Source organism: Ictidomys tridecemlineatus, chromosome 11 (assembly GCF_052094955.1).
Source record: "Ictidomys tridecemlineatus isolate mIctTri1 chromosome 11, mIctTri1.hap1, whole genome shotgun sequence".
In the NCBI taxonomy this organism is placed as follows: domain Eukaryota; kingdom Metazoa; phylum Chordata; class Mammalia; order Rodentia; family Sciuridae; genus Ictidomys; species Ictidomys tridecemlineatus.
This window is the reverse complement of record NC_135487.1, coordinates 75,608,269-75,629,520: the sequence shown is the minus strand read 5'-3', so window position 1 is coordinate 75,629,520 and position 21,252 is coordinate 75,608,269. Positions and strand designations below refer to the sequence as shown.

Sequence of the window (21,252 nt, the reverse complement as noted above, 5' to 3'; positions counted from 1 at the left end):
GCCCTGTCTCAAAAAATAAAAGGACTGGGGATGTAGCTCAGTGGTAAGTGAGCAACCTATTTTTGCCTTTGAGGAATCAACAACAACAAGTAGTGAAAAGAACTTTGACCCTCTTCTCCTAGTTGTAGGCTATTTAGTCTGTTGGCAACTCACTTTGCTCATCTGACAGTTGGAACCAGGAATAACTTTTGCCAGGAGAACTTCTGGGTGCCAGTTCTAGAATGAATTCTTTAAATATGTCATCTCATTCAGTGCTCAAGATACCCCCAGAAGGAGGGGGCATTAAACTATTCTTCATCTGAAGAAATTGAACCTTGAAAGGCTAAGAGGTCTGTCCAAGGGCACAGATCCTGTTAGGACTCAAATCCATGTCTATCAGGCTTCAAATCATGTATTTTTCCATTAATGTATGCTGACATTGATGTCAAAGGGCACATTACAGTTTCCTCTGGGGAAGGAAAACTGTAAATAAACAAAGCAGTTTCCCTGTTCCAAAGCCTGGAACATCTCTATGTCCTTGGTCTTGACAAAAGGCCCAATTCTGTTTCCCCAGAACCCTGCTATCTGCTGTGAGAATGGGCAGGTTACTAATCTGATAAACAGCTTCCTATTAAGGTGGAAGAGTGAACTAAAGAGTCATATTCTCCTCCCTAATGATAGGTAGAAGACCCAGGGACTTTGCCCACAGAAGTACTATAGGACTGTGATCTGTAAAGATGAGGGCTTTGTGGTCAGTTAGCACTGGTCAGTCACACTTCTTCTTCTTCTTCTTTTTTTTTTAATGGTGCTGGAGATTGAACCCATAGCCTTGTGCATATGAGGCAAGCATGCTACCAACTGAGCTATATCCCCAGCCCTAGTCACACTTCTTGCTAGCAGTGTGACCTTAAGTTGCCTGACCTTTATTTTCTTCATTGGTTAAATGTGAATAAGAATGCTTACTGTAAGCCCAACGTGGCACACGTCTGTAATACCAATGAGTTATGAGTCTGCAGCAGGAGGATTGCAAGTTTGAGTCCAGTGTCAGCAACTTAGTGAGCCCTTAAGCAACTCAGTAGTGAGACCCTGTCTCAAGATTAAAAAAAAAAATGCTTACTGTGAATGGTGGATGTTTTTTGAATATTAAATGAGATAATATGGGAAATCTACCCAGCACCATTATACACAATCAAGTAAAAGGCAGTTGTTTCCATGAAGGATGTCAGCATACCTCCAAGGAAACTGCTAAGATATTGAGTAGTTTTTGTGTACCATTTCCCAAATCTACATCATGGCCAGTCATTCATTCATTTGTTCAGTAAATGCATTCTAAATATTCACTGTGTTAGCTGTTAGGGACAAGTTTGTATGAGACAGTATACTTGCCTTTCTAGAGCTTATAGTTGAACTGGAACCACATAGCAGGTTAAATTAAATTACCCGTTAAAGTCACAGGTGACAGGGCCTGAGGATATAAGCCTGATTATCTTAGTAGAGCCTGGTAGAGAGTCTAGAATTTGAAAATCCAGGCCTCCTCTATAGGTATAACAGGAGCTCCTGTTGTGGAGTTTGAGGGTATACCTTCTTTCTTGGTAGAGGCAGGAAAGGCTAGGCTTATAAATTGCTGGGTGGAGGAAGAGGACAAAAAGAAGTTGTAGAGGTAGATCCCTAGGGATGGGTGGTGGGTGGTGGGTCTGGTGGCCCTGGAGGTGCTTTCCCATCTGGTGTTGGCAAAACCCCACCACCTTTGGCAGAGAAAGACTGATGCCTCCATTCAGAGTTTATGGGATAATTTACTTGTTGTCTGAGACATTTATAGAATGTTAGGTGTTGCCATATTTTTCAGGGACATTAAATGTGGTCAGGATCTGTTCCACCTCCTATCCTACTCACCAATCACCTTGACATTGGTCAGGCCAGTAAAGACTCTTGTCTTCTCCTGGCTAGTAGTAAGATGGGTGCCTGAGTCCAGGCATAGAACTTGGAGAAAGGGCTTAAGGCCAGCTAGCTTGGAAGGAAGCCCAAGGTACCATTATCCTTGACATTAGGCAGGGAGAGGGTACAGTTTCACCTTTTTTGGGATTTTCGATCTAACTCCCCATGATCTTGCTGGATTCTCAACAACCAATACCCTCACCAAAGCTAGCAGGCAAGTTCATCATGAGCTCCTAAATACACAGGAAGTTAATTTCAACCTTATTGATTGTTTGATACAGGATCTCAACTGTTTCACTTTTCCTTAGCCATAGTTGGTTCATCTCTCAAGACCAGCTTTCATTCTGCCCCCTCCAGGAAGCCACTGTTCTGTAGCACATGCTGATCTTTGTATTCTTGAATCTCCCTATTTTAGTCTCTTCATTAATAATCTCACTAATTCATTCAGTGCATCAGTATGTCTTACCTGTTCTATATGATAAATACTTAATAAGTGCATCAACTTCTCTTCATTTCCACTGACTGCCCCAGTTACCTCTTGCTTGGATTATTAAATATCCTTGTAAATAGTTTCTCTGCCTTTACTCTGCCTCTTTCTAACCTATCCATACTCTGAGTGTCCAGTGGTCTTTTTAAAAGATATTTAATCTCCTTTTACTCCCCTGTTTATAATTACTAGTAGCTTCCCAAACTCTTCATCACAGCCCACAAGGCTGTTGCCCTTGGCTGCATTTCCAGCCTCTTATCGATTCATTCATCTTGCTCTTTCTGTTTCAGGCACCTCAGCTGTTTCTCTGTAGGTAGGTGGGGCATGGCTGGAGGATTTGTGTCTCTGGTACCCTGGAAGGGTGCATCTTCCCTGCCCCCACCCCACTTCCTAGTCAACCAGTCTTGAACTGAGGCACTCCTGTACCACACCCTTCTGCCATGTTCTGCCTCACCTTTGGCCCAGAGCAATGGAGTCAGCCAAATATGGACAAAATTTCTGAAACTGAGCCAAAATAAATGTTCCCACCTCTAAACTATTTTTTTTCATAGCAGGGTAAAGCTAACTAACAAACTCTGACCATTTGAGTGGTTCCTGTCTTTCTCAAGTAACACTTGATCTCATCTTTCCTTTATATCATGAAGTTTTTCTAAACATTAACCTCTTTCCTTTTCCCTCTGCTTTTCTCCACTAGAGAGGAATAGAAACAATGTCTCTTGATATATTCCCAGTTTAGAATAGTGCCTAACATATAAACAAAACCAAAAAAGTTGATTTAATAATTTGTTCCATGAGTATTAAATTCTTTCTATATATTGGGCACTGAAAATCAGAAATTACTCATTAGAGATAAAAACCCTGATCTTGGAACAGGGTTTCTCAAAGGTAGTCCTTAGAATTCTGGTGGTCTGCCACATGATGGTTTCAGAGGAAAAACTGATGGAAAAATTTTGTTCACATACACTTAATATTTTGAAATGTAAGGTTAGTTATAATTTCCTTAGAAGTTTTATTACCTTTTTAATTTATGACATTTACTTCAAAGAATATGTTGGTCAGTTTATTGCAACAAATTTTGGTTATAGATTATAGATTATTTGTATATGTTTTGTATTATGATAGTGTTAAAAATCTTAGTCATAAGAAATTTACTTTTTTTAGGGGCTGGAGTTGTAGCTCAGTGGCAGAGTGATTGCCTAGCACATGTGAGGCACTGGGTTCAATCCTTAGCACCACATAAAAATAAACAAATAAAATAAATGTATGCTGTCCATTAAAAAAAATAAGAAATTTACTTTTTTTTCTTCAGTACTGGTGATTGAACCAAGGGTTTTGTGCATGCTAGGCAAATGCTGTATCACTGAGCTACACCCCTAGCCACTACATTTTAAATATAATGATTATTTGTTTCATAGACATTATCATTTATTTTGATTCTTAGATTTTGATGTTTGAAAGTTTTAGCATAATTGTACTGTGAAAATATATTAAAAACTTTAATTAACTCTCCTTAATTGGTACATGTCAATTTTACAGAGTTACAGGTTCATTATAGCATCTTCATATATGCATATAACATAACTTGATAAATTTCATTCCCCAACACTTCTCCTTACCCTTCCCTCCTCCCTCTCCCTGACTACTTTCTTTTTTTTAATATTTATTTTTTAGTTGTAGTTGGACACAATACCTTTATTTCACTTATTTATTTTTATGTGGTGCCAAGGATTGAACCAAGGATTGAACCCAGGATCTCGCGTGTGCAAGACAAGCGCTCTATCACTGAGCCACAAACCCAGCCCCTGACTACTTTCTTTTACACTAATGGTCTCTCTTCTGCTTTCATGAAATTTTCCTCCACACACACACTTTTTCTTTTCCCACCTGTAGCTTTCACATATAAAAAAAATATACAACACTTGTCTTTCTGAGTCTGGCTTATTTTGCTTAACATGAAGCTCCCTGTTTCCATCCATTTTCCTGAAAATGTCATAATTTCATTTTTTTATGGCTGAATAAAACTCTGTTGTGTGTGTGTATGTGTACTTCTTCTTCCTCCTCTTCCTCTTCCTCTTCTAATTTTATTAATTTGGGTCTTCTCTTCCTTTTAGTTAGTTTGGCTAAAGGTTTTTCAATGTTGTTTATCTTTTCAAAGACCTAATTCTTAGTTTCACTGATCCTCTGTATTATTTCTTTCTTTGTTTTTTTAAAGAGAGAGTGAGAGAGGGGAGAGAGAGAGAGAGAGAATTTTTTTTTTAATATTTATTTTTTAGTTCTCGGCGGACACAACATCTTTGTTGGTATGTGGTGCTGAGGATCGAACCCGGGCCGCACGCATGCCAGGTGAGCGCGCTACCGCTTGAGCCACATCCTCAGCCCTGTATTATTTCTTGATTTCAGTTCTGATTTTTTTTTCTTTTCCTAGTTTTGGGATTGGTTTGTTTGTATTTTTTTAAAACCTTGAGATTGTATCATTAGGTTATTTAGCTGAGATCTTTCAAAACTTTTTAAAATGTAGACACTCGTTGCTATAACCTTCCCTCTTAGAACTGCCTTCACTGCCTCATAAGTTCTTTTTTTTTTTTAATATTCTATTAGTTGTTGATGGACCTTTATTTATTTATATGTGGTGCTAAGAATCTAACCCAGTGCCTCACACATGCTAGACAAGTGCTCTACCACTGAGCCACAACCTCAGCCCCATTATAAGTTCTTTTTTTAAAAATATATTTTTTAGCTGTAGATGAACACATTTATTTATTTATTTCTATGTGGTACTGAGGATCAAACCCAGTGCCTCATCCATGATAGGCAAGTGTTCTACCACTGAGCTACAACAGTAGCCTTTCATAAGTTCTTATGTGTTGTAGTACTAGGGTTTGAACACTGGGAGCTCTTCATTGAGCCACATCTACATCTCTTTCTGTTTTTTATTTTGAGGCATATTTGTACCTAGGCTGGCCTGGAACTTGTGGTTCTCCTTCCTCAGCCTCAGTAGCTCGAATTATAGGCATGTGCTACTGCAGTTGACTGTATGTTGTATTTCTATTTTCATTTGATTCTAAAAACTTTTAAATTTCTCTTGATGTCTTTGATGACCTACTGATCATTTGAAAGGATATTATTCAATCTCCATGGCTGTATCATTTCTGTCATTTCCCTTGCTGTTGGCTTCTAATTTTATTCCATTATGATATGATTAGATGCAAGGAATTTTTTTCTGATTTTTTGTATTTGTTAAGACTTGCTTTGTGGCCTAATATATAATCTGTGTTGGAGAACATTCCATGAGCAAATGAAAAGAAAGTCTGTCCAGTTATTGTTGAGTGAAATATTCTGTAATATCAAAATATTGTTTAATTCTGTATAGTATCTTTGTTGTTTCTTCTGTCTGAATGACCTATTGGTGACAGTGGTGTATTCAAGTCACTGACTATAACTATATTAGGACTGTCTTCCCTTTAAGTTAAGTAGTGTTTGTTTTATAAAAGTTTTCATTGATGTGTGGGGCATAAATATTTACAGTCATTATATCTCCTTGGTGGATTGTTCTCTTGACCACTATGTAATGACCTTTGTCTCTTCTAATTTTGGCTTGAAATCTGCTTTGCTGGATATGAGAATAGCTACTCATAATTGCTTTCATATTCCATTTACATGAATATAATTTCCCACTTTTAGTCTTTGGTATCTTTGCTGATAATTCAGTTTGTCAGTCAGTATATTTTTTATAATATATATATATTTAGTTGTTGATGGACTTTATTGTCTTCATTTTTATGTGGTGCTGAGTTTCGAACCCAGTGCCTTATGCATGCTAGGCGAGCATGCTACCACTGAGCCACAACACCAGCCCCCAGTCAGTATATTTTAATTAGAGATTATTTACATTTAATTTTATTATAGAAAGGTATGTATTATTTTCTCATTTTGTTTTATTTCTAATGTTTGATTTATTCTTAATTCTCATTTGCTTATCTACTCGTTTAATGAAGGCACTTTACTCTTTTTCTTATTCTTTCCTGTACTCTTTTGGATGTTTTTATCTTCTTCTGTGGGTAGTATCTTCTTCAGTGTTTGCTTAGTGATTATGATTTACTTGTTTATGTTTATCTTGGAAGGTTTTTTATTTCTTTATCAATTCTAAAGGATAGGTTTTGGGGATACAGCAATCTAGGTTGGCAGTTCTTTTATTTTAGCGCTTGAAATACATTATTCTAAGCCTTTTTGGCCTTTAGAATTTCTGCTAAGAAATTTGCTGATTTTTTTTTTAGTTGTCAATGGACCTTTTATTATTTATGTATATGCAGTGCTAAGAATGGAACCCAGTGCCTCACACATCCTAGGAAGGAGCTCTACCACTGAACCACCACCCTGGCCTCTTTGCTGTTGTTTTGATGGATTTGCCTTTTTAAGTGATTTGGTGTGTCTTGTATGTTTAAATTTTTTTTTAATTTTAGATTTTTGGAATTGTAACTATAATGTGTTATGATCTTGTCTTTTTTCCTTGTCTATTTGGGTTTGTGTACACCTTCAGAATCTGAATGTCCATCTCCTTCCTAAGGTTTGGGAAATTTTATGCCATTATTTCACCAAATAGGTTATCTATACCATTAACATGTATCTCTACTCCTTTTTCAAGACCTATGAGTATTAAGTTAGTTTTCTTTATATTGTCCCAGAGTTCTTATATATTCTGATCATAGTTTCCTGTTTTTTTCTTCATTGATGTCTGGATGCTCAAGTTTAGTTACCTTATATTCAAGTTCTGAAATTCTGTCTTCTGCTTGATATAATCTATTTGTGACACTTTGAACAAGGTTTTTATTTGATTTGAGTTTTTCATTCCCAGAATTTGTTTGGTTCTTTTTCAGAATCTCTCTTTATTGAAATGCTCTTTCCTATCTTAAATTTTCTTCCTTAGTCCATTCCTTAGATTTTTAAAATACTCTGATCATTTTAAAAATAAACTTTTTGAATACTTTGTGTGACATTTCCTCTACTTTGATATCTACAGTTTCAGTTATTAGAGGATTGTGAACTTTAAAAAAAATATTTTTATTAGTTATTGATGGACCTCTATTTTGTGTATTTGTTTACATGTGGTACTGGGAATCGAACCCAGTGCCTCACACATGCTAGGTGTGCTATCACTGAGCCGTTACAACCCCAGTCCACAGGATTATGAACTTTTGGAAGTGTCTTATTACCTTGTTTTCTCATGTTTTCTGTGATTCTATTGAGATTTTTAAATTTTATGGGATGTATATCTCTTCTGCTGTTATATGAGGTTTTTTTTTTTTTTTTAAACAGGCATTTTTGTTTTGTTTATTTAGGTGAACCCAGGGCCTCATGCATGCTAAGCATATGCTCTACCACTGACCTATACCACCTACCCTGTGAGGATCTTTTTAATGAGCTATTTTCTCTTACTATGTGCTCTTGGTGTGGGGAGAATGTCTCAGCATCAAAGCAGCCACTCAATGTGTTTGTTCACAGTGTTACGGTCAATCCCTAGCATCCTTTGATAGGACATAATGATCACTAGTAACTGTGACCATTTGTGAGTAAACTATGTACTAATAAACAATAAAAACTTATTATTTTCTCTACAACTTCACTAGTCCAGAAATGGAAAGGGGAGTCCTACCCTATAACAGTCTGAAAAATTAGATATTAAAAAAGTAAAATTAACATTAAATGATAAGGGCATGAAAGAAGCAAAAAAAAAAGTTGGGGGAGGAAGGAGGGAAAAAAGTGAAGAGAGAAGAAGAAAAAGCAAAGAGAGAAAAGAGGGTGAGAGTATAAAAAGAGCAAGATGAAAAAGGTAGAATCAATAAATCCAGTTAACACATTTTACCATTAAAAAAAGAGGAGAAAAAAACCTCAACAGGGCGTGGGAAGGAAAGAGTATAAGTGATAAGGAAGAATGATAGAGCAAATAACTAATACATTGCAATGTTAAAAATACATAAAATTGGATTAAGATATGCAGTGTTAAATTGTGGGGGAAACCTATCAAATCAATACAGATGACAATGCCAGTAAAAATTTTTAAAAAGTGGGGCTGGGGATGTGGATCAAGCGGTAGCGCGCTCACCTGGCATGCGTGCGGCCCGGGTTCGATCCTCAGCACCACGTATAAAACAAAGACGTTGTATCCGACGATAACTAAAAAAAAAAAATAAATATTAAAACTCTCTCTACTCTCTCACTCTCTCTTTAAAAAAAAAAATTTTTTTTAAAAAAGCTAATAGTAGCCAGATGTGGTACTGCATGCTATAATCAATCCCAGCAACTCAGGAAGCTGAGGCAGGAGCCACCCTCAGCAACTTTGCAAGGCCCTACACAACTTAGTGAGACTCTGTCTCAAAGAAAAGAAAAAGAAAACAAACAAACGAAAAAAAAAAAACAACAACGAATAGTAAAGAGTCTAAATACTTCTTGCCAAAATATTTGAGATGGAGAAATTTCTTACTAGGGTTTTCAGTTTGGGACTTTGCCAGATATTGGGAGGTATAGTAAATATTCAAGCTTCGACTACAGTGACCTCTGAATGTCTCTGGGTGTGGAGGTAGTAACTACACCAGCTGTCTCTGTGTTGGATTGTAGAGCTGTGTATTTAGTTCTTCACCTGCCTAGATCAACTTTCTCCTTTATTTATAAGCTCCCCAGAACTCAGATTATTATGCCTAACTAAATTGATTTTGACCCACCCACTTCTGGCATGAACCTATCTGGTTGTGGTGTGTCTATGGCATTTCCAAATACTTAAATGTTCTCAGGAGGATTTGAGGGAATACTTCAGTTGTCTGTACCCTGTGGCTAAATCTCCCTGGTTAGGAGGGCAATTTGTGTGGCCTGTGGGAATCATTGCTTCTCTGTCTCTAAATAAACTACAAAAAAAAAAAAAAATAGGGCTGGGGATGTGGCTCAGTGGTTAAGTGTCCCTGAGTCCAATCCCTGGTATAAATAGATAGATAGATAGATAGATAGATAGATAGATAGATAGATAGATAGATAACAAACTAACGTCCCTCATGAACATGGGCAAAACCTGTAACAAACTATTAAAATAAACACAACAGTATACAAAAAGGAAGCACATTGTGATCCAATGGGGCTTATACTAGAATGCAAGATTAATTTAACATCTAAATATCAATAAATGAAGAGGAAAAAAGATCATCTCCATAGATACATTTAGAACTTTTAGCACCTGGGCATGGTGGCTCAGGCCTAGAATCACAGAGACTGAGGAGGCTAAGTCAGGAGGAATATAAGTTCAAGGCCAGCCTGGGCAATTTAGCAAGACCCTGTCTCAAAAAATAAAAAGGACTAGGGATGAAAACCAACCAACCAACCAACCCAAAACCTTTGGTAAAATTCAATGCTCATTATGATTTAAAAATACAAGACTCTTAGAAAACTATGGATACCAGGGGTCTTCAACCTGTTAAAGGAGCTGTATGAAAAGCATAGCTGTCCTTATAGTTAATAGTGAAAGGTTGAATACTTTCCCTGTAAAATTAGGGAACAGGGAAGGATATCTGCTTTTACCACTTAATGTTCGGTATGGATCTATAGATCCTTGCAAGGGGAGTAAGACAAGATATAGAGACTGAGAAGTCGTACATAATCTTTATGTATGTAGAAAATCCTGAGGATTCTACAAAAAGTTACTAGAATTAATAAGTAGTAGGGAAAGTATTCAGTCTTTCTAAAAATGTCCTAAACCTTTATTCTGTAGACATCTTGGCTTCTGTGACCAATATGAGTAACTGACCTTCTTGGTGTTTTATTTCACAAAATAAATCAAGGCTTTAACCACAAAGAAAATGAGGTTGTGATAGAACCAGTCTTATTTGCTGGTTTTATTGAATTGGTTCATAGAGAAGTGTGTTAGAAAGGTTTTCATTAGTAGCTCTCTCCCCCATTTGGTAAATATTCCCTAGAGACTTTCCCGAGAAACTCCTGAAATAAATGAGTTATTTTCCCAGACTCTGAAAAGCCCAAGGGCTGCTCATTGGCTCCATGGTGACATAACCTCTAACCAAGCTCAGAGGCTTGAAACAAAAACTTTGGGGCTTAAAATCAAAGTGTACTCTGATTCAAACTAGGCCCCCCTCCATAAACTCAGCTTTCCTGTAGCAATGACCCTTGTTCTGAAAGGTTGTGAAGGTGGAGGAAGAGGCCTCTAAGTTTAGCGCATAGATAGGGTGGTTGCCCTAATCCCAGGTGGTTTTGATTAGAAGAATCCTTTTTTTTTTTTTTTGGATGGGTGGATGGGTACTGGGGATAGAACTCAGGAACAATTCTCTAAGCTACATCCCCAAACCTTTTTAAAATATTTAAATTTGGGGCTGGGGATGTAGCACGCTCGCCCTGCATGCGTGCGGCCCGGGTTTTGATCCTCAGCACCACATACAAACAAAGATGTTGTGTCTGCAGAAAACTAAAAAAAGAAAAAAAAATTAAAATTCTCTCTCTCTCTCTCTCTCTCTCTCTCTCTCTCTCTCTCTCTCTCTCTCTCAATTTATTTATTTATTTTTTAAAATTTTGAGATGGGGTCTAAATTGCCCAGGCTGGTCTTGAATTTGTAGTCCACCTGCCTCAGCCTCCTGAGTCACTAGAATTACAGATGTGAACTTCTGTAAGCTTTATTTTTAATTGATACATAAAAACATAAAAGCGTGCATGTTGTTGGGATACTATGTGATATTTTAAAATGTTATCTATTGTATGCTTAAGTTTCCGTTAAACTATCTATCTCCTCAAATACCATTTCTTCTTTATAAAAACTTTCAAATTCCTCTTCCTAGTTTTTTGAGATACATAGTACATCATTGTTATCTAAAATCACCTCAGGACTTCATTATTTTTCTGATATTCCATTGTATATATGTACCACTTTATCTATTTATCCATTAACGGATATGTTGTTTCCATTTATTGGCTATTGTGAATAGTGCTCCAATTAACATGGGAGTGTCTTACTGATTTATTTCCTTTGGTTACATACCCGTTAGTGGGATTGATGGATCAAATTGTAGTTTTATTTTAAATTTTTTGAGGCCCCCTATACTGTTTTCCATAGTGGCTGTATTAATTTCTATTCCCACCGATAGTGTGCAGGGGTTCTCTTTTCTCCATATTCTCACCAGTATTTATCATCCTTTGTCTTTTTGATAATAGCCATTCTTACTAGAGTGAGGTAGTATCTCATTGTAGTTTTAATTTGCATTTCCCTGAAAATTAGTGATGTTGAACATTTTTTCATATAGCTGTTGGCCATTTGCATATCTTTTTTTTTTTAAAGATTGACACAATATCTTTATTTATTTATTTTTTAAGTGGTGCTGAGGATCAAACCTATTACCTCACAAGTATGAGGCAAGAGTCCTATGGCTGAGCTAAAACCCCAGCCCCTTGCATGTCTTTTTTAAAATAATAATTGTTTTTTATTTATTTTTATGTGGTGCTAAGGATCCACCTTAGTGCCTCACACATGCTAGGCAAGTGCTCTGACACTGAGCTGTAGCCCCAGCTCCTTTTCGTTTATTTATGCCTATTGCCCATTTTTTATTTAAGTTATTTTTAAAATTTACTTTTTGCTATTGAGTTTTTGGAGTTCCTTATATAAATATTCTAGATATTAATCCCTTGTCAGTCACATAATTTGCAATTTTTTGTTTGTTTATTTTGTAATTGATTTAAAAAAATAAATGACAGTGGAATGCATTACAATTCTTATTACACATATATAGCACAATTTTTCATATCTCTGGTTGTATATAAAGTATGTTGACACCAATTTGTGTCTTTATACATGTACTTTGGATAATGATGTCTATCACACTCCACCGTACTTGCTAACCCCTGCCCCCTCCCTTTCTCTCCCACCCCTCTCCCCTATTTAGAGTTCATATTCCTCCCATGTTCCCCCTCCCTACCCCACTATGAATCAGCCTCCTTATATCAGAGAAAACATTTGGCAGTAGTTTTTCTGGGATTGGCTAACTTCACATAGCATTATCTTTTCCAGTGCCATCCATTAACCTGCAAATGCCATGATTTTATTCTCTTTTATTGCTGAGTAAAATTCTGTTGTGTATATATGCCACATTTTTTTTATCCATTCATCTACTGAAGGGCATCAAGGTTGGCTCTATAGTTTAGCTATTGTGAATTGTGCTGCTATAAACATTGATGTGGCTGTGTCCCTGTAGTATGCTGATTTTAAGTCCTTTGGGTATAGACTGAAGAGAGGGTAGCTGGGTCAAATGGTGGTTCCATTCCCAGATTTCCGAGAGGTCTCCATACTGCTTTCCATAATGGCGCACGAATTTGCAATCCCACCAGCAATGTATGAGTGTACCTTTTCCCCCACATCCTCAACAACATTTATTGTTGTTTGTCTTCATAATAGCTGCCATTCTGACTGGAGCGAGATGGTATCTTAGAGTAGTTTTGATTTGCATTTCTCTAATTGCTAGAGATGATGAGCATTTTTTTATATTTGTTGATTGATTGTATATACTCTTCTGAGAAGTGTCTGTTCAGGTCCTTGGCCCATTTATTGATTGGGTTATTTGTTTTTTTAGATGATTAGCTTTTTGAGTTTTTATATACCCTAGAGATTAGTGTTCTATCTGATGTGAGAGGGGTAAAAATTTGCTCCCAAGATGTAGGCTCTCTGTTCACCTCACAGATTGTTTCTTTTGCTGAGAAGAAACTTTTTAGTTTGAATCCATCCCATTTGTTGATTTTTTATTTTAATTCTTGTGCTATAGGTGTCTTATTAAGGAAGTTGGGGCCTAATCCCACATGATGAAGTTTAGGGCCTACTTTTTTTCCTATAAGATGCAGCATCTCTGGTTTAATTCCTAAGTCCTTGATGCACTTTGAGTTCAGTTTTGTGCATGGTAAGAGATAGGGATTTAATTTCATTTTGTTGCATATGGATTTCCAGTTTTCCCAGCACCTTTTGTTGAAGAGGCTGTCTTTTCTCCAACACATGTGTTTGGCACCTTTGTCTAATATAAGATAATTGTAATTATGTGGGTTAGTCTCTGTGTCCTCTATTCTGTACCATTGGTTTACCAGTTTGTTTTGGTGCCAATACCATGCTGTTTTTGTTACTGTTGCTCTGTATTATACTTTAAGGTCTGATATAGTGATGCCACCTGCTTTACTCCTCCTGCTAAGGATTGCTTTAGCTATTCTGGATTTTTAATTTTTCCAGATGAATTTCTATTACTTTTTATATTTCTATGAGGAATGCCATTGGGATTTTGATTAGAATTGCATTAAATCTGTATAGTTCTTTTGGTAGTATGGTCATTTTGATAATATTAATTCTGCCTATCCCAGAGCAAGGTAGATCTTTCCACCTTCTAAGGTCTTCTTTGATTTCTTTCTTTAGGGTTCTGTAGTTTTCATTGTATAAATTTTTCACCTCTTTTGTTGATTCCTAAGTATTTTAATTTTTTCGAGGTTTTTGCAAATGAGGTAGTTTTTCTCATTTCCTTCTCAGAGGATTTGTCATTGATATACAGAGATGCCTTTGATTTACGGGTTTTGATTTTATATCCTGCTACTTTGCTGAATTCATTTACTAGTTCAAGAAGTTTTCTGGTAGAGCTTTTTGGGTCTTCTAGTATATAGAATCATATCATCAACAAATATTGCTAATTTAAGTTCTTCTTTTCTTATATATATCCCTTTAATTTCTTTAGTCTATCTAATTGCTCTGGCCAGTGTTTAAAGAACTATGTTGAATAGAAGTGGTGAAAAGGGCTGGGGATGTGGCTCAAGCGGTAGCGCGCTCGCCTGGCATGCGTGTGGCCCGGGTTGGATCCTCAGCACCACATACCACCAAAGATGTTGTGTCCGCCGAGAACTAAAAAATAAATATTAAAAATTCTCTCTCTCTCTCTCTCTCTCTCTCTCTCTCTCTCTCTCTCTCCTCTCTCACTCTCTCTTTAAAAAAAAAAAAAAAGAAGTGGTGAAAGAAGGGCTGTGACTGTGGCTCAGTGGTAGAGTGCTCACCTGGCAAGTGTGAGGCCCTAGGTTCGATCCTCGGCACCACATAAAAATAAATAAATAAAATAGAGGTATTATGTCCAACTACAACTAAGAAAATTAAAAAAAAAAAAAGAAATGGTGAAAGAGGGCATCCATGTCTTACTCCAGTTTTTAGAGGGAATGCCTTTAATTTTTCTCCATTTAGAGGATGTTGGCTTAGTGTAGATAGCCTTTACGATGTTGAGATATGTTTCTATTATCCCTAGTTTTTCTAGTGTTTTGAACATGTAAATGTGTTGTATCTTGTCAGATGCTTTTTCTGCATCTATAGAGATGATCATATGATTCTCATCTTTGAGTCTATTGATGTGATGCATTACATTTATTGATTTCTGTATATTGAACCAACCTTGCATCCCTGGGATGAATCCCACTTGATATTTTCTTGTATTTAATTTGCCAGAATTTTATTGAGAATTTTTGCATCTATGTTCATTTGAGATATTTGTCTAAAGTTTTCTGTCTTTGATGTGTCTTTGCCTGGTTTTGGGATCAGGGTGATATTGGCCTCAAAGAATGAGTTTGGAAGTGCTGCCTCTTTTTCTATTTCCTGAAATAAATTGAAGAGTATTGGTATTAGTTCTTCTTTAAAGGTCTTGTAGAACTCAGCTGTGTATCCATCTTGTCCTGGACTTTTCTTGGTTGGTAAGCTTCTGATAGCATCTTCTATTTCATCACTTGATACTGGTCTGTTTAAATTGTGTATATCTTCCTGATTCAGTATAGGCAATTTGTATGATTTAAGAAATCTGTTGATGCCTTCAACGTCTTCTATTTTGTTGGAGTATAAGTTTTCAAAATAATTTCTAATTATCCTTTGTATTTCTGTAGTGTCTGTTGTGATATTATCTTTTTCATCACATGTGCTGTTACTTTGAGTTTTCTCTCTCCTCTTCATTAGTGTAGCTAAGGGTCTGTCAATTTTATTTATTCTTTCAAAGAACTAACTTTTTGTTTTGTCATTTTTTTAATTGTTTCTTTTGTTTCAATTTCTAATTTTAACTATTTCTTGCCTTCTGCTTTTGCTGCTTATTTGTTCTTCTTTTTCTAGGGCTTTGAGATGTAATGTGAGGTCATTTATTTCTTGACTTTTTCTTCTTTTAAGGAATGAACTCCATGCAATGAACTTTACACTTAGTACTGCTTTCATAGTGTCCCAGAGATTTCGATATGTTGTGTCTATGTTCTCATTTACCTCTAAGAATTTTTAAATTTCCTCCTTAATATCTTCTGCAACCCATTGTTCATTTAGTAGCATATTATTTAGTCTCCAGGTGTTGGGGAAATTTTTTTTTATTTTGTCATTTTTTTTACCATAGAAGTCGTATTTATTAAACCAATTTTTATTTTACTCACCCCCCCACCACACACACAATCATACATATACTCTATAGAGAGAGATGCCACCCATTTTTTTGAATGTTTACAGGAATCTGCCAACCAGATTTTTTGTTTCTTATCTTTCCACGTTGATAATGTTTGATTTATCTCCATCCAATCTTCTAAATTAGCTAGGTTTCCATATGATTTCCATCCACCACACTTATTGTTTTCTCGCCCTCATCTTCTCTCCTGTTCTCTTTATCATTGTGTATTTGTGACTCTGAAAAAAATCTCTTTTCTGATGCTTTCAATAAATTTTGGGACATGTGTTTATGAAATATATATATATATTTGATTACTATCTTTTCCTGGAAAACCTCAATTTCTTTTTCTTTTTTTTTTATTTTGTCATTGATTTCCAATTTTATTCCATTATGATATGATAAAATGCATGGTAGTATCTCTACTTTTTTGTATTTGTTAAGAGTCGCTTTGTGGCATATTATATGGTCTATTTTAGAGAAGGATCCATGTGCTGTTGAGAAGAGGGTGTATCTGCTTGATGCAGGTTGAAATATTCTATATATGTCAGTTAAGTATAAGTTACTGATTGAATTCTATAGTTTCTTTAGTCAACTTTTGTTTGGAAGATCTATCCAGTGGTAAAAGAGATGTGTTAAATTCATCCAAGATTATTGTGTTGTAGTTAATTTGACTCTTGAACTTGAGAAGAATTTGTTTGATGAACACAGCTGTACCATTGTTTGGGGCATATATATTTATGATTGTTATGTCTTGTTGGTGTATAGTTCTCTTGAGCAGTATGTAGTGTCCTTCTTTATCCCTTTTGATTAACTTTGGCTTGAAGTCTATTTTATTTGATATGAGTATGGACACCCCTGCTTGCTTCCGAGGTCCATGTGAGTGGTATGATTTTTCCCAGCCTTTCACCTACACCTTCAGTCTGTGTATAGCTTTTCCTATCAGATGAGTCTCCTGTAGGCAGCATATTGTTGGTTTTTTTTTTTTTAATCCAGTCTGCTAGCCTATGTCTTTTGATTGGTGAGTTTAAGCCATTAACATTCAGGGTTATTATATGGTTTGTATTTACAGCCATATTTGTTTATTTTTGTTGTTTAACTTAGACTTGATTTTCTTCTTTGATTAGTTTTTCTTTTAGTGTATTACCTCCCTCTGCTGATTTTCATTGTTTTTCTTTGTTTCTTCGTCATGGAATATTTTGCCAAGGATGTTTGTAGTGCCAGTTTTCTAGCTATGAATTCTTTTAACTTTTGTTTATTGTGGAAGGTTTTTATTTCATCTTCAAATCTAAAGCTTAATTTTGCTGGATACAAGATTCTTGGTTGGCATTTTTTAATTTTTAATATTTATTTTTTAGTTCATTTTCTTTCAGAGCTTGATATATGTTTGTTGGAGGCCGCGATCAAGTCAAGATGGTACCTGGCAGTTTGCCAGGAGGAGTGGTTTGTGAGGCAATGCCACCGAGCCATCAAGATGGTGGGGACTCCTTATTGGCTGATTGCTATATCTGTAGGAGAGCAATGCTATGATTGGATGATGCTGATTGAGTCAAGCTGTATGTAATCAGTTAGATATATATACCTCTGCTGTTTTGCAATAAAGCAGTTCTCGCTTCAACCTTCAAGTTGCTTATCACCTCCCGGTTATTTTTCCCAGCTGGACTGCGGCAAGTGGTGGCCCATACGGGGAACTCCAGGACGCTCGGGGGTAAGTGACAAGGTAAGCTGCCCATCCCTAGAAATAGATAGAACGGGAGGAAAGCTGCTCGCCCCTGAGGAACAGATAGGGCGAGAGGACAGATGGCCATTTCAAGAAAATAGAAAAATGATATAATGTGTTTTTGTTTCGTGTTATCTTAGTGTGTTGTGTTGTCTTTGTTATGGAAATATGGGATCAGAAGTTAGTAAAAATCAAACTGAAAGGGTGTTAAGTAAATTGCTAAAGGAAGGAGGCACCCCAGTAAAACCAAGAATAGTTAGGGCATACGTTGATACGATACAAAAATGTAGTCCATGGTTCTTAAAGGAGGGGTTGTTAAATATACCACAATGGTACCATCATGGTGAAGATTTTAAAAAGATAGAAAAGAAAAGCCCAGGAACTCTGCCAGTTGGCACATTACCATTGTGGACGTTGATACAATCTTATTTGCTTAGTCCAAACCCTTCAGTTCAGACTATGGTAGAAGAAGGAGAAGACATCTTAGATCAAGTAAAAGAGAAAGTCTCTCCAGCTAGTCAGAAAGGGGAAGAAAGTTTAGAGGAGGAAGGGCTATCAGGGGAGGAGTCACAACAGGAGGCTGCTACTAACCCCTTTCTATCACCAGAGGGCATAAGTATTTGACCAACAACTCCACCTGTGTATATGGGGACAACATATGCTGGGTGGCCCCCACCCCCCATAGTTGATAGATGGGATCCTGAGACAGGACCTCGAAGATTAGCATGCTCTGTACTTGAGGATGCGAGAGGGCAGTGATATCACCAGGCTTTGGATTTTAAAATTGTAAAGCAGTTAAAAGAAGCTGTAGCAGCCTATGGTCCTCAAGCCCCTTTTACCATAAGCATGGTTGAGTCCATTGCAAGTTTAAAGTTGACACCAGCAGATTGGGCTAGCAAGTGCAAAGCTGTGCTAAATGGAGGACAATATCTATTATGGAAAGTTACCATGTGCAAATCTATTTGTTCATTTGATAACCAATTACCATCTAATCCTTTGTTGTCTTTTTGGTCCTCACATCCTGTAGTTTTTCCAAAAATGGTTTCCACAGGGAGAACAGCAGCCGATTTGGATTCCAGAGAGGCTAACTAAAGCAATTTCTACAGACCAAAAAGAAGATGATTTGGCTCAAATCCATAACAGTTGATATCCAGAACTCCAGTTTAGCTATCCGTATATCTGTGACAGTGGTTCTCCCACACCTGGAGGCTAATGAATAATGGGAACCATTGAGGCCTATTTCAAATGTAAAAAACCTTGAGGCTTAATTGTGGGAATACCTTCAAACCCATATGCAAGTTACAGGAAGAAGGATGGGATATCAAAAGAAGAGTCAAACCCAGGTTGTAGCCAGGATGCTTTTTTCAATATCTATTTTATTATGCCCTCTCCCACGTCATGGAGTTCTATTTTATTTTTTGAGCTCATACAGACCTAGGTTAATGTTTTTCTGATCAGTTCTATTTTTTGATCAACTGTGGAGTTTTTAAACATTGCAATGGAGATTTCACCTGTGAAAAGCTACAAGGCCTTTACTATTGTGTTATGTGTGCACACTTGTGTTATGTGTTGTATGTCTGTATGTGCATATGTCCGTATGTCATACATTTGATATGAAAATTGGCAGATATATGAGGAGTGCTCATGAAAAATTAAAAAAAATGGATCCAAATATCTTTTATTCACGTGATTTAAACAGTTTAATTTAAATTGGGTAAACAAATGAAAGTAAAGATGTCTTTAAAATTAAGCTTACAAGTTTTTCTAGGTGTTAAAAAAAACTAATAAAATGTTGATGTCTATGAAATAATCTACCTAAATTCATAAATTTACAAGGAATGTTTTAAAATGTGAACAAAACTCCTGTTTGTTTACTTTTACCTTTCCTTTTCATTACATCTAATAATTCTGTTCAGGATAATGTACTAAATTGTTCAGAAAATTGTTTTCTTAGTGCCTTCTGGAATGCTACACAATTTTCTTTAGCCATCATTGCCAGAATTCCTACCTTTATCCCAGTGCCAGTGAAGACAAATATAGAAGAATTTCCAGTATTACTGAGAACCAAACGAGACTTTGGAATTACAGCTGCCATCATCACAGCTGTTTCTGTTTCTGCTGCTGCTGCTGCTGCAGCTTTTGCGATAGGTATCCACACAAACTGTACAAACTGCTGCATCAATAAATAATTTAACTCAACAAGTAGTACAAGCTTTACAAACACATAGCATTATTAATGATCATCTTAGAAATGGAATTCTGATGCTCAACCAAAGAGTCGATTTACTTCAAGAAGAAATAGACATATTAATGGATTCCTCTGTGTTAAGCTGCTTACAGAACTTACCTGGACTGTGTATCACTTAATATTTCTCGAGCAGCAGATCTATCCAGACAACTAGGAGTCATGCTTAATGGCACATGGAATGTAAACTTTCAAAATTTAACTAATCTATTGAGACAACAAATTGTAACTCTTAATAGTACCAGAGTGTCTTTGCCAACAGTGTCATAAGTGGTATAATTTTTCCAAGGGTTTCTCACTTGGAGCCGTCAATGGCTTGGAATTGTGGCATTTTGTGTTCTCCTTCTGCTTGTGGCAGGTTGTTTATGGTGTTTGTGTAAATTACACAGACAAAAAAAAAGAAACCACTATGGTCGTTAAACAGGTCATGATGGCCCTAGAAACAGGGCAAGATCCACAAGTATGGCTAAATATATTGGGCCGGTAGTCAAAGACGGGTAAGATCCAATTACAACGGTACCAACCTAAGCCAGGAGGCTGACAATTTGAGGTCAGACCATCCAGTGACTGGTAAGGACCATATGTAGTATTGGAGTACCTAAGACAGGCACAGTCCCTAAACCACATACTTGTTGTTTAATAACACAAAAAGGGGGAGATGTTTGAATCTGCGATCAAGTCAAGATGGCGCCTGGCAGTTTGCCAGGAGGAGTGGTTTGTGAAGCAACGCCACCGAGCCATCAAGATGGTGGGGACTCCTTATTGGCTGCTTGCTGTATCTGTAGGGGAGCAATGCTATGATTGGATGATGCTGATTGAGTCAAGCTGTATGTAATCAGTTAGATATATATACCTCTGCTGTTTTGCAATAAAGCAGTTCTCGCTTCAACCTTCAAGTTGCTTGTCACCTCCCAGTTATTTTTCCCAGCCAGACTGCGGCATATGTTGTTCCAGGATCTTCTAGCTTTCAAGGTCTGTGTTGAAAAATCTGCCATTATCCTAATTGGTTTCCCCTATATGTAATCTGATTCCTTTCCCTGGTGGCTTTTAAAATTCTCTCCTTATTCTGTAGGTTGGGCATTTTTATTATAATGAGCCTTGGTGTGGATCTAGTGTGATTTTGTACATTTGACATCCTGTAGTCTTCTTGAATTTGGATTTCCAATTCATTCTTTATGTTTGGAAAGTTTTCTGATATATTTCAATGAATAGATTGTTCATTCCTTTGGTTTGGACCTCTATATGCCTTCCTCTATCCCAATAACTCTTAAATTTGGTCTTTTTATGCTATCCCATATTTCTTGAATGTTCTGCTCATGGTTTCTTACCTTTATCACTGTGTGGTCTATGTTCTTTTCAAGATTATATATTTTATCTTCATTGTCTGATGTCCTCCTATCTTCCAAGTGGTCTACTCTGTTGATGATGCTTTTAT

The 21,252-nt window shown here is 36.6% G+C and overlaps 1 long non-coding RNA gene across 1 annotated transcript in view; it reads left to right on the top strand.

Annotated features, from left to right (window-relative positions):
- LOC120890929 (uncharacterized) overlaps positions 1-20,713 on the top strand; it is a 28,181-nt gene extending 7,468 nt beyond the window's left edge. The window contains exon 3 of the long non-coding RNA XR_005735401.2: positions 17,510-20,713. This is a non-coding gene — a long non-coding RNA (uncharacterized LOC120890929). The remainder of the gene's footprint in view (positions 1-17,509) is intronic.
- Positions 20,714-21,252: the final 539 nt, after the last annotated feature.